The following is a 14,334-nucleotide window of genomic DNA, read 5'->3' as shown; positions in this document are numbered from 1 at the left end:
GTCTTACTACTACACACTGTGCTGTGATAAATATAGATACACAAATATTCCTATGGAATACTGGCCTTAATTCCTTCATTTATGTATCAAGGAGTGGTATACCTAGATCAAATGATAATTTTATATTAGTTTTTTTGAATAAACTCCATACTGATTTCAATAGAGGTTGTATTAATTTACTTCCCCACCAGAAGCATAGAGGGATCCTTTTTCCCCGTATCTTTACTAGCATTTATTGTTTTTTGTATTCTTGATGATAGTCATTCTGATTGGGATGAGATGGAATCTCAAGATGGTTTTGATTTATACTTCCCCAGTGGCTAAAGATGTTGAACATCCTTCCATATGCTTCTTGGCCATTTGTACTTCCTCTTTTAACAAATGTCTGTTCAATTCCTTGCCCATTTATTGATTGGGTATTTGAATTTGCGATGTTAAGTTTTTAATTCTTTATATATTTTAGATATTAATCCTATGTTGGAAGAGTAGCTAGCAAAGATTTTCTCCCATTCTGTAAATTGTCTCTTCATTCTGTTGTTTCACTTGATATAAAAAAAGGGATAAAGATTGATTGTTTCTCAAAAGCAGAAGGCATCTTCTCATTCTTTCATCCAGCCCTGCTTAGTATACATACAGTAGGATCTGAACAGTATCCAATTACTAAATAGGTAAATCACTGAAATTCTTCTGAAAATGTTTTATTCATCATTTTCAAAACTATAATGGCTGTTTTTGAGAAATAAGTTTGTAACAACACAATACACACATTTCAAATCAGTGTGATTTCTCAGAAGGATATGGTTTTAGCTCAGGGTCAGTCCAAAATATAATTGGGTCAGAATACAAAAAGCTAGAGTTTTTTATTAGCTAAATCTGCTATGTACTTGTTACACACATTGTCTTGGAACTCTGAACATTTCAAAGAAAAAGATGTCATTATGCCCCTATGTTGGCTTGGGACAAGACTCAGAGATATTCAGTTTCTATCCCAGAAACACAAGCCCAGTAAATGATATTGCTAAGTAACAGATACTCTGACTCCAAGTTCACACCTGTGATGAAATTCAAGTTCACACTTGTTCTAAACTCTTCCTTGGTGCCTAAAAGTTTTGAAGTTCCACTTCTCCTGCCCAGTACTCTTAGTGGGTTTTCATTTTCCAGAGTAGCACCTTACTGGGAGTTGTTCCCTCTTCTTCTCTTCTCTGATCTTAGCATCAAAAAAACGGGATCCATAGATCATATTCATCTTCCTACTAGTGGTGACCCTTGGCAGAGTATTTAAGCTTTCTGAACCTCACTGTTGTCACTTTTGAACGGAGATAACTATGTGTTAAAAATGTGGTGTACCATCAGTGAGATCATGCAGTCAAAGTCTTTGGATCAATGTCTGCTATATATGGCAGATACTCAATAAATACTAGGTGCATCTATTTGTACAAACTGTGTCTGCGCCTCTCTAAAGATCAGATAAATTGATGAATGAATCCTGCATTAGTTACCAATGATGATAATAGCATAAAATATTGTGCCCCCCACCCCAATAACAGGTACAATTTTATATACTCACACTAAGGGCTGGTATGGAAGGTCAGTCATGGCCACCAGAGAGAACCCTATCAATACCATGTACCTTGCTATTCCCTGGGAAGGCAGTCTATTTGTTCAGAATCCACTAGACCATGACTTTGGTTCAGTCAATCTAACATGTATGTTGACTGTCATTAGTTGAATAAGAACTTCTACTCAGAAAGCAGTCTACATACATAGTCTCCAGACTTAAAGTTTAGGGGATGAAAAACTTAATCTTTTCAGAACACTGAAAATGACTCAATCTACTGAGCCATATTTTCTGAAATACAAGACTCATCTTTTTAGATGACAATTTTATTTTGTTAATCACATTGACTGAAGGTAAGAGAATGACATAGGTGTGTGGGGAGGTGTAAAACCTTTTTCCCAGGGCTTCTGTGACAAAGTGCCACAAACTAGGTGGTTTCAAACAACAGAAATTTATTATTTCACAGTTTTCAAAGCAAGAAGGCTCAAATTGAGATGAAAACAGCAGGTCCCTGCTCCCTCAGAAGCCCATAGGGGAAGCCTTGCCTTGCCTTTTCCTGACAGCTGGCAATCTTTGACAGTCCTTGGCTTGCAAATGCCTCACTCCGTTGCTGCCTGTGCCATCACATGGTTGTCTTCTCCCTGTTTTCTCTGACTCTGTGTCTCTCCTTATCTTTAAGGACAAAAATCATACTGGATATAGTTCCCACCCAACTCAACTATGACCTCACCTTAACTAATTACATCTGCAATAACCTTATTGCTAAAGAAGGTTATATTTCAAGGTATGAGGCTTAGGTATTCAGTATGTCTTTTGGAGAAACACAATCCAATCCATAACAATGGATCACTGGCTTAGAAGGACAGAAGTCTGAGAGCCAAGTGATGCTTTCACTTGTACAGAGCATTTGCCTCATGTCTCAGAACCTGTGAGGGCATCAGAGGGCTAGAGATCACCCTTTCCCCTCTTCTCTCATAAAAGAATTATCTCTACAGACACTGTGAATCTTAAGCAGGGCTGTCATATTCAGGTATCTGAGAACCATTGAATGTATAACTTCTGGAGCCAAAGTGAATGACCCTTTTTTATTTCCATTTTAATAGCCATATTTTCATTTAAATCCCACATGTGGGAAAAACATATTAAGTGTGCCTTTGTTGATTATTCTGCTTTCACTAGGTTGAACCATATAATTTTTATAGATAGAAAATAGTCAAATATTGGCATTTTTATCTGGTTTGACCCATGGATTCCATTAGATGCTATCATGATGACCCCGACTTGGCTCTTGCTATTCACATTGATCCCAGGATTTTAGATTTTAGACCATGTCTAATTATTGCCTTTTTATCTTACTGGGGCACCACTTAGAATGAATAGTCTCCATGGCCACACACCTAGGAAAGAAGTAAGGCTTTGAAGATTCTGAACAACCTGGATTCAAATTACCCCACCATTATTTACTAGGTGTTTGACCTTAGGTGGCCAGTTATTTAGACTATGTGTTTCACAATCCTCTTCTGCAAAAGGGGATCAAACCTCATAGAATAATTGTAAGAATTAAATTACATACTACATATATAATTATATACATATAGATATGCCAAACTTGCTACCAGCATAGTGGATGTTCGAAATGATGTTCCCCTAAATTCTTAGCTCCATGATCTCTATGGTAGACCCTAATAGTCCCAGAATTTGCTCAGAGATTGTCTAAGTCACTTTCTCATTGTAAGATGAAATACCTGGCACCCACAATTGGAGAAGTTTATTTGGGCAAACGGTTTTTAGAAGTTTAAGTCCATAGTCATCTGGCTCCAAGGCAGAAAGAACATAGCAGAGGGGCATAGAAGAGGAAAGCTCCTCATGTCATGGAGGCCAGGAAGCAGAGAGAGAAGGCAGGAGCCAAGGTTCCAGATCACAACCTACCGAGTCAGCTACAGTGGCCCATGATCCAATTACCTTCCCCACACTTTTGAGAACTGGGGGAGACATTTTAGATTAACTATAACACAAATGAACTGAAGTGATGGGAAAATGTATGGACTTAATGAAGGTAACTAGAACTAAACAATGATGGGACAAATGAACAGATTACTTTGCATGTATCCTATTCTTTTGGATCCAACAGCAGACATCAGTCCCAAGGAATATACCTTGAAACTCAGTTTCCAAAAGCCTACATGATTATGTAGTCTTTTCTCATCTCACAATAACTAGGCTCCATTTGAATTGCATATAGGATATGCCTGTGTTTACATCAAATGTCATTTTCCATCGTAGTAGTTCTCAACCTTTTTTCCATTGAGAACACATACGACATTAACATAAATTAGCATACAGGGCATTCTCTCTGGGGGGTTATTCAGAGACTTCTCTAATTCCTGGTAGGCAATCTTTTCTCTCCCACTGTAGAAAGCTATTGGGAAGGAGATGAAAGTGACTTTATAGAGATGGCCTCCCTAATTCTTTTCCAATGAAAAATTATCTACAAAGTTTAGCAAATCATCCACCAACATTATGGTAGTAACATACCTAAAAATTATGTGTGGTGCAATACTGAGGTTGAAACTTACTCATATAAGAGATACTTAGAATAGTATTCAGAATGGTTAAAACACTCTTTAGTCATTAGGCAACTGAGATCCAAGCAGATATTTCCAGCTTCCACAACTTAGCAAGATGCATCTGGGTGCCGTTCACTCAGAGTGAAGAAGGCACAAAGTCAGGATACATTTCCTCTGCACATTTACACTGAACAAATGCATCTGTTTCAATGGCAATGTGTTGGCACAAATGGTACTCCTGTCTCTGAGTCACAGAGGCAAAGCACTGAGGTATGAATAAAACCACCTAGGCTTCCAGTCTCCCAACAGATTCTATATGTGCAATATTGCTATCAGCATGATCAGTTCTATCTAACCATCAGGAGCAGTCCCCTACATCTTTAGGCACTTAAGCATTCTATTCAGCTAGTCTACTCTCCCCTCTGGTCAAAGCCATTTATTATCAATTGTAAATAATGTGACTATGGGGGATGCTACCTGGGGCCACTGGAAACCTGCCATGGTTTACAGCCCTTGGAACAGACACAGACATTGTAAGTTCAAACTATTTAAGCCAAACCCAAACCTGTTATAGTTGAAATTGTAATAAATCACTATTCCTAAATCTTCCTGGAGGGAACTCTGGAAAGACCTCCTTTCTCTCTGCCAAAGAACTCCCTAGTAAGAGAGCCAGATCAAGCAAAAGGACAATTTGCATGTCAGCTCTGCTTGGGGCCAATGTAGGGAGTATAAAATTTGGTCAGTTCTTAAGATATGTAGCCCAGGACTAGGGATGGATGGAACTAAAGGAGGAGGCAAAATAGAGTATGCGCCTTCCCTGCTGTACGTGTCAATGGCTCCTTCTCAGCTCTAGAGATCAAGTTCACATACTTGAGATGATGTTTAGGGTCTCCAGGATCAGACTCACCCTACTGTGTCCTTCTAGCACAGCAGTTACCTCTGCATCGCAGTGATCTCTATACCTTCTCTCTTAGACTGTGAGGACCTTGCATGCACACAGGCCCTGGCTTAGTAAATTTTAATTCTTAGTAACTATCAGGAGCCTGAAAAGTGTATAATCAACTCCAAAAAGTGAACACATTAACTGCACAAAAGCTGCACACAAGCCAAAAGGCCAAAGTCGAGAGAAGTAAACTTTAGATTGTCCATAATCAGAAGAACACATGGGATGTCCTTTTCCTCTTGATGGGACCATAAGGTATTTCAGGGAAGGCTGTTATACAATGCATCCAGAAGAAAATAATGAGCTTTTCTCCTGCAGATACATCAGGATCTCAGATCCCCTCTAAGTATTCCCATTGGGAAACTGGGTAAATATTCTGAAATGGTTGCATTTGCCCAAGGGGCCTTTTGAGGAACTGTATCAGATTCACTTTTTATGCCACACAAAAAGTCTAATTTCTTTGTAGAGACATTTATTTCCAAAACAATGTTCCCCAACTTGAATGCCCATTGTACTGATTGGATGTAGCCTCAGGCAACTTTTAGTAGCTTCCAACAACAAATCCACCTTCCAAGGATAAAGATGTGTCACATGGGAAGTGTGCACACATAATTCTAAAAAACAGTTCCAGGAATGCTTTCGGCAAATTTTTAGTATCTTGGAAATAAGCATAAATCTGTTAAGAAGATTACTTCGAAAACAATAACTCTGCTTTAGAATTACACATTCTGGTGTGCTACATAGTAAGAATCAGCACTTCTTGTTTACCAGAAATCAGCAACTCTATCGATAATGCTTATGCATGTGTATACCCATTGAATTCTCTCAACAACTACATGAAAATAACACTACCAATAATAGTTGGTATTTAGTAAGTGCTCACTATTTTGTCAGGCACTGTGCCAAGGGTTATTTCATTTTAATCCCCATTTTACAGACAAAAAAACTAAGGCTTAGAGAAAACCTGAGTACCTTGTTAAGGTAACAAAACCAGTAAGAGAAGAAATGAAATTCATGCATAAATTTATTTGACTTGTTCTTAATTACTCTTAGATACTGTTATAAGCTATGTTCTTGACCATTGTGATAGGAACTTTTGATTTTTATTAAAATATTATGAAATACATACACATATGATATATGTGTCACACATACATATATATACACATACATACACACATGTATATGAATCCTAACTCACATTTCTTTTTCTTTTTCTTTTTTGTTTTGCCCTACCAGGGATTGAACTCAAGATCTTGTGCTTTCGAGGCAGATGCAGTGCCACTGAGCTAAATCCCTGGCAACCTCTAACTCATATTTCTTTACAATTAAAACATTGCTTACTTTAGTACTTAATAACACTAGTAGAAAGAGTAAATCTATGTCAATAACCATGGTCCAACCAAGACAAGGAGGAAGAACAAGCAGCCAAAGTGATACCAAATGGTTCATCTCTTATAACTACTTGTAATTGCCAAACAAAAGCCATTTTTATAAGGGAAAGCAGTGGGTTTTAGAGAAAGTCCCAGGATGGCTTTGTGCCAGCTACTGGTAGGCCTTTGAAGCTTGTTTACTATTTCATACCAGGTAAACTCCTGTGGCTTCTGGGACCTCAGTCTCTCCATCTGGGAACCAAGAATGGGTACATTCATCACCCTTGTTCAGGCTTCCACTATGAATATTTATGAAGACCTCCAGAATCCTGGTATCCCATAAAAATGCAAACTACGATTATTATTAATGATACAGTTAGCAAGAGGGGCATTTGTTATTTCTACTCAATTGGTTTCCTCCGGGAGCAGAAACAATTTTTTTTGACATAGTATTAATGTGCTGTCTTTGCAACTTTGATCATCTGTCATTTTCTTTTGGAGAAAGTTGAGCCGTGGACCAGGAAGTACCCTTCCCTCGGATTACAACATGGGCCCAGTAAGAGCATAGTTGTGTTATGGTGCAAATGAAACTATGGATCATTTTTTGATTTCTGGTATCAGGAAACAATTTATCAGGATCAAGGCAGTTAGGCTCTGGGACTTCCATTCTTACCGAGGTAGTCACTAGTCGAACAGACAGCCCTGGCTCATAAATCTAGTTTTATTTCCCCTTCTATTCACCTGGAACTAAGTGATTTTTTTTTTTAAGGCAAAGGGGAGAACACATTTCCTTATGTAAGCATTCTTCCTCCATCTCCTAATCACCATTGTTTCTCAGACAAGCCTGCATAGCTGAAGCAGGGAGCCATTTTCATTCATTCTCCTGCATTCCACTTGTATTTTCAGAGTTTACAGAAAAACACTGCAGCCAATTTGGGATTTCCCTGTAATGATCCACTTCCTCTAAACAAACCAGGATTGATTCAAATGTGAATCTCGGAGACAAAAAGGTTTCTGAAAATATCCATTTTCATCTGCCTTCAGAAACTACCTTGCCTTTCTTTCTGCTCCCATCCCCCTCTCCCACCCTCCCTCAAACCCCCACCTCGCCTTCCCCTCCTTCTTAAGAAGACTTTCCCAGGTCCCTCTTGGCTGTGGTTGAACGACGTTGGCTCCTGTCCATGCTGCAACAAAGACCTGGCATTCCAGCTGTCTGCGTCTAATCTCCAGTGTCAGCTCTCGTTAATGTGTGAGCGTGAAATCAGAGGGGGCAGAGCTGCACGGAATATTAAAACCATGATCAGAATTCCACTGAAATGCTGAGAGTCTGCGAGCACCATTAGAGGAGGCTGTCAAATCACGGCTTCGCATTAAATAAAAGAAAAGATTTCTATCAGAGGAAAGTACAATCAGTGAATCGCTGAGCTAAATTAGCATTTTTTCAATTGGAGATCGAAGTTGATTTATTGTTCTACACGACATTAATGTAACTATGTGCTTGACCTGCTAAGGCAGCTAATTTTTCATTTAAATGGTTTCTTTCCTTCCCAGTGCAAAGGCTGCAATCATATTTTAACTTTGCCAAGTGATCAGAAAAGTCGTGGAATGCTGTAGAAATGTCTTAGGGAGGCCTTCCTTTCCCCTCCCTTCTCCCTCCTTCCCTTTTTCCAGCTCCATCGCCTTCCTCCTCCTCCTCCCTTCCCCCTTAACCTCGTGGCTGGTGGTCAAGGTCACAGAGGAAGAGTAATCTCAAAGCCACCGACTTCAAAGCCTCCATCAAAGAAGCCCCTATGTAGCCATTGAATTAAAAGGGAGTGGGGGAGGGTGGGGCCTGGGCACTAGACGTTCCTATCAACAAGAAAGGACTCTTTAACTGTCCCGCTGGTAGGGCCCAATCTGGGGCATCCTGGGTCCAGGTTCTCCTGCCAGCCTCTCCATGTGTCTCCTTACATCCTCCCCAGCCCCCACCTCTCCCCACACACACCGCCTAAAGAGAATATACATTTCCAATTAGCAGAGCACATTCTAGCCATTTTCTCTTTTACTGCCCTATCTTCATTTTGCTAAAAAGCTGGGCTGTTATTAATGAAATCCTGCAGTTCTGTTAATCCGAGGTACAATGCTTCTTTTCTCTCTTAGGCTCACCCTAACATAAAAACTACAGTTACTCAGCGCCCCTCTCCTATTGAGATTCCTTGTCATTTGTCTTTCATTACATACCTGATGTAGCACAGTAGCAGTCGAAGTTCTTAGATACAGAAGGAAAGGACGCAAATGTGCTTGTTTCATGATGTTGCCAAAAGGCAGCTGGCATTTTCTGTTTCTATTTATTTATTTTTTAAAGTATATAGATTTTAATCTTTGGAAACTGATGGACATTTTAGGATACTTTGAAGATCCTAACATGTTGGATTTAAAACTAGTTAGAAGTCATGGATGAAGCCTGATAAACTAGATTTTAACATTCATCTGAAGTGCTTCTTGTGAATTAATTCATTGTATTCCACAGTGAGAAGGCAGGAACTAGCAAGTGGATGGTGGGTGGTGGGGCTGACATTTGCCACACTTTGCCAGTGTAAAGGTGACTTCTAAAACAAAACAGACATTATATCAATAGCTAGTATTTACATTTTAGTTTTCTTCCTCTCACCTCCAACATCTACCTAGTGAAATTACAAATGGAGAAACTTTCAAAATTTGGGGGAAGCCTAAGGGCATTGGTTAATCCTTTAGAACTGAAAAACCCTAGGATATGAGGCTAAGAACAGAGCCAATCATTGCACACAGGACTGACCATGGACCGAGGACCCAGAGAATATCCCCCCATGGCCCCTAAACTAACAAAGTTCTTCAAGGGTCAGTGCACTGGAGGGGAACTTCCCTCCAGTCCCCATCACAACTGGACCTAATTGGCACCCCCTGGTCAGCGAAAAGGCCATGGAGTGGTTGGGTCGAGGTGCTGACCTCTGCTCTGACTCAGTGAAAGGGTCTCTATCAAGGCCAAAGATATACTAGGCAAGAGACTGTTGCCTTGGATGCTGGAGACATGCACCCCTTGTCACATACTCTCTGCCATTTTGTCAAAGTTGCTTAGCCTTGCTCACTTTTACTCCATTTATAAAGCAGGGCCATCTCTCTCCCATGTCACTCAAATCAACCACTCTAACCAAGAGGTATGGCAAGGAGAGTTGGTCACTAAATACAGAAAATGCCTTCTTGTACAACACACTAGTTGTCCTCTCCCCTCTGGTGATTTTCATGATGATTCTGTATCAACAATCAGTGTCTGCTGATCAGTTTCCTCTGTCCCCTGACAACCCACTCATTAGCCAAGAGGTGGCATCACAGCATTTTGTTCTCACTGCAAATTCTACCAAAGGGTCCAGATGCAAAGCTCAACTATTTCTTGCTCTTGCCATTTCCATGCTCACAGGTTCCCAAAACACAACGCATCTCTCCTTTACATGACAATCTCTTTCTAAATATAATCATAGAATTAAGGACCTTCAGATGATTCTGGTCACTCCTGTTGCACAAAATAGAACCCTAGCCCCTGAGTTTTAGTAAAACAACCCACATGGCCTGGAGCATGCCGAGTACTCAGTAAGCTACTTGAGCCTCACAGGCTGGGAGGGAACAGTCTGGAAGAACAATAAATTAGCAGTCACTCTGGGGTAAGAATCACAGGAAGGGTTCCAACCTGGTAGCAGAGGCAGATTTTACAGAAAGTGGTCAGACTATGCAAGGCACTGTCTCCAAAAGCATGGTCCAAGCAATTCTTATTTTTCCCCCATTACCTATGCGTCTTTCACCCCCCCCAACACACCCTTCCCTATTTACATAGACTTTATTTCCATTTTTTTTTCTTTCTCATAATTTTTCCTTTCCCTCCTTTCCATTTACCTTCCCCTCCCACCATCTCTATTCTTTTGGACCTTTTTTTCCTACTTCAGATTATCAATTATTCATTTTAATCATTTTAGCTCTTGTTTACACTATCAGTTTCTCACACTAGACAAACTATTTGGTATTTACACATGTGTGTCTTATTTATTTCACTTATGAGTATGGCCTCAATATGCATCCATTTAGCTATAAATGTCTCTAGTTTCTCATTCTTTATGGCTAAGTAGTACTCCACTTTATAAAAAAAACACATCTTCTTTATCCAGTTTCCAGTTGATGGGCACTTGGGCTGTTTCCAAGCTTTAGCTATTACAAACTGTGCTGCTATAAACATGGGTGCACATATATCGCTGTGGTGTGATTCTTTTAATTCTTTGGGGAAGATACCCAGCAGGGGAATAGCTGGGTCAAATGAGACCTCTAGCCCTAGTTCTTTGAGGTATCTCCAGACTGATTTCCACAGTGGTTGCACCAGTCTGCACCCCATCAAAAATGGAGAAGCGTTTCTTTCTCCCCACACCCCTGCCAGCATTTGTTATTGGTTGATTTCTTGATAGCAGCCATTCTTTCTGGGGTGAGGTGACATCTCAGAGTTATTTTCATCTGCATTTCTCAAATGACCATGACGTTGAACATTTTTTCCTATATTTATTTGCTGCTTTTACTTCTTTATCTGAGAAATATCTGTTCATTTCAGATGCCCATTTTTGAATAGGGTCTTAAAATTTGGGGGGGGGTCTGATTTTCTTCAGTTCATTATACATTCTAGATAGTAGTCCTTTGCCTGAGGTACAGCTGCAAAAAATTTTTTCCCACATTGTAGATTGTCTCTTAGCTCTGTTGGTGGTTTCTCTTGCAGTGCAGAAGCTTTTTAATAAGATGAGGTCCCAGTTGTTGATTCTTTGTGCTATTCCCGTGCTACTGAGGTTTTGTTCATAAAGTCTTTTCCTATGCCAATGTCTTCAAGAGTTCTACCTAACTTATCTTGCAGCAAGTTTAGTGTTTCTGTCTTGATATTTAGATCTTTAATCCACTTTGATCTTACTTTAGTGCATGGTGATAGACACGGGTCTAGTTTTAATCTTTGGCAGGTTGAAATCCAGTTTTTCCAACACCATTTATTAAATAGGCTATCTTTCCTCCAGTGAGGGTGGTTGGCTCCTTTGTCAAAGAGGAGGTGGCTGAGTATATCTGGAATTGTTTCTGCATCTTCTAATCTATTCCACTGATCCTCAGGTCTGTTTCTTTGCCAGTACCATGCTGTTTTTATCATAGTAGCTTATAGTATTGTTTCAAGTTGGGGATTGTGATACCCCCAGCCATGTCTCTGTTGCCTAGAGTTGCTTTTGTTATTCTAGGTCTTTTCTGGTTCCAAATGAATTTTTGGATTGTTTTCTCTAGTTCTGTGACGTATATTGTTGGAATTTCAATTGGCATTGTATTAAATCTATATAGTGGTTTTATAAGTATGGCCATTTTCACTATATTGGTTCTTCATACCCAGGAACAAAGGATGTCTTTCCATGCTCTTATATCCTGCTCAATCTTTTTTTTTTTAGAGTGCTGTAGTTTTCAGTGTAGAGGTCTTTTGCTTCCTTTATTAAATTGATTCCTAGATAGTTCATTTTTCTGGATGCATGTAAAAGGAATTGTTTCCCTAATTTCTCTCTCAGTGAGTTTGCTATTTGTGTATAAGAAGGCTATTGTGTTTTAAGTGTTGACCTTGTATCTCGCTACTCTACTGAATCTGTCAATTAAGTCTAGAAGTCTTTGGGCCGAGTTTTTTGGGTCTTCTATATAAAATATCATATCGGCAAATAATGGAAGTTTAACTTCTTCCTTTCCTATCTTTATTCCTTTTATTTCTTTCTCTTTTCTAATTGCTGTGGCTAATGTTTCTAGAACAATATTGAACAGGAGTGGGGATAGTGGGCATCCTTGTGTTGTTCCTGATTTTAGCATAAAAGTTTGCAGTTTTTGACCATTTAGTATGATGCTGGCCATTGGTTTTCATAGATAGCCTTAATCAAGTTGAGATAAAGACCTTCCATTCCAGTTTTGTGTAGGGTTTTTATCATGAATGGGTGTTGGATTTTGTCAAATACCTTTTCTGCATCTATTGGGATGAACGTATGGTTATTTTCCTTGACTCTGTTAACATAATGTACTGCATTTATTGATTTATGAACGTTGAATCATCCTTGCATCCCTGGGATAAATCCAACTTGGTCAGGGTGTATGATCTTCTTGATGATCCTCTGTATTCTGTTTGCCAGTATCTTGTTGAGGACTTTTGCATCTATGTTCATTAGGGAGATTGGCCTGTAGTTCTCTTTTTGTGTTGGGCCTTTCCCTGGTTTTGGAGTCAAAATAATACTTGCTTCCAGGAATGAATTTGGAAGCCTTGCTTCCCTTTCAATTTCCTTGAAGAGTTTAAAGAGTAATGGTGATAGTTCTTCTTTAAATGTCTTGTAGAATTGAGCAGTGAAGCCATCCAGACCTGGGCTTTTCTTTGTTGGTAAATTTTTTATTACATTTCCAATTTCCCTCATTGTAATTGGGGTGTTCAGAATTTCTATATCTTCTTCATTTAACTTTGGCAATTCGTATGTATTTAGGAATTTGTCCATTTCTTCTGTGTTTTCCATTTTATTAGAGTATAGGTTCTCCAAGTAGGTATTGATGATCCTCTGGATTTCTTCTGGGTCTGTTGTGACTTCACCTTTTTTGTTCTTTTTTTTCCCATTTGATCAGATTTATTGTTTAGCAACTGATGTGTATTTTAAATACTTAATAATAATTGTATTCATTATATTTGTGATTGTTTAACCTTCTCATGGAGAAAAAGAAACTTAGGCATAAAAACCTCCTGGGCCTTCCAGATAGTTTTGGTTTTTACAGACACTTGTAGGCTGTGTCTACATGGTGGGCAAAGAGGCATCACCCAGTGACCAGGCATGGGCTATGAGCTTTGGCACACTGCTCAATCCATCTCAAGATCTGGTTTCTGTTGTCCTCTAGCACTTCAGGCATATTACTGGGCAGCTGGTGCACATTACCTTCCTTGTATGATAACATGGCCTCTTCATAGAGAACTTGAAAAATCTCGCACTTGATATTGTCTCCTAGTTTCTTCTCGTTATAACCCCTTGTTTCAAGTCTTTTTTTTACAATATACTGTTATCTGTTCTCAACACAAAAACTGCATGAAACCATCATTCAGGAAAGAAATCACAACCATGGTAGCCAACAATAACTCCACCTTCTGCCATTTGGTTCTCTAACTCATCAACTACTTTTTATTCATCTAAAATGGGGCACTCATACTTTTCATCATAACCATTATATAACACCCCTTCTCGAGCTACATCACCCACATTAATATACTTTAGTCCTGATCTGGATGCAAGTTCTTTGCCTAGTGTGGTTTTTCCAATTCCTGGTGTACCGGTGATCAGGATGTTCGAAAGCACCATAGTTCCCGATGCTGCGGCCTGGGTGCGTCAGCTCGCTCTGCTAGCACACTCTTTCGTTCTTCATTGCATGGATTTGAGCCTTTTCTTGCCTTTTTTTGTTAAGGTAGGCTAAAGGTTGATCAATTTTATTTATTCTTTTGAAAAGCCAACTCTTTGATTCACTGATTTTTTTGTATCTTTCTCTTAGTCTCCATTGCAGTGATTTATGCTCTGAACCTTATAATTTCCTCTCTTGCATGAGCTTTGGGCTTGTTATGCTTTTCTTTTTCTAGGAGCTTGAGCTTCTGCATTAGGTTATTTATTTGAGTTCTCTCTGTTTTCCTAATATGGGCATTCACTGCTATGCGTTTCCCACATAGAACTGCTTTCATTGTGTCCCATAGATTCCTGTATATTATACTGGCATTATCATTTACTTGTAGAAACTGTTTAATTTCTTTAATTTCCTCTGTGACCCATTGGTTGTTCAGGAGGGTGTTATTCAATTTCCATGTGTTTGTGGGGGTTTTGT

The 14,334-nt window shown here is 39.3% G+C and overlaps 1 pseudogene; it reads right to left on the bottom strand.

Annotated features, from left to right (window-relative positions):
• Positions 1-13,287: 13,287 nt before the first annotated feature.
• On the bottom strand, positions 13,288-13,897 carry LOC106008302 (adenylate kinase isoenzyme 6 pseudogene; annotated as a pseudogene).
• Between the last annotated feature and the right edge of the window lie 437 nt (positions 13,898-14,334).

Source organism: Heterocephalus glaber, unplaced genomic scaffold, assembly GCF_053883595.1.
Source record: "Heterocephalus glaber isolate CG9 unplaced genomic scaffold, H.glaber_assembly_v1.0 deba00001431, whole genome shotgun sequence".
In the NCBI taxonomy this organism is placed as follows: domain Eukaryota; kingdom Metazoa; phylum Chordata; class Mammalia; order Rodentia; family Bathyergidae; genus Heterocephalus; species Heterocephalus glaber.
The sequence above is the reverse complement of the archived record's forward strand: the minus strand, read 5'-3'. Positions and strand labels throughout refer to the sequence as shown.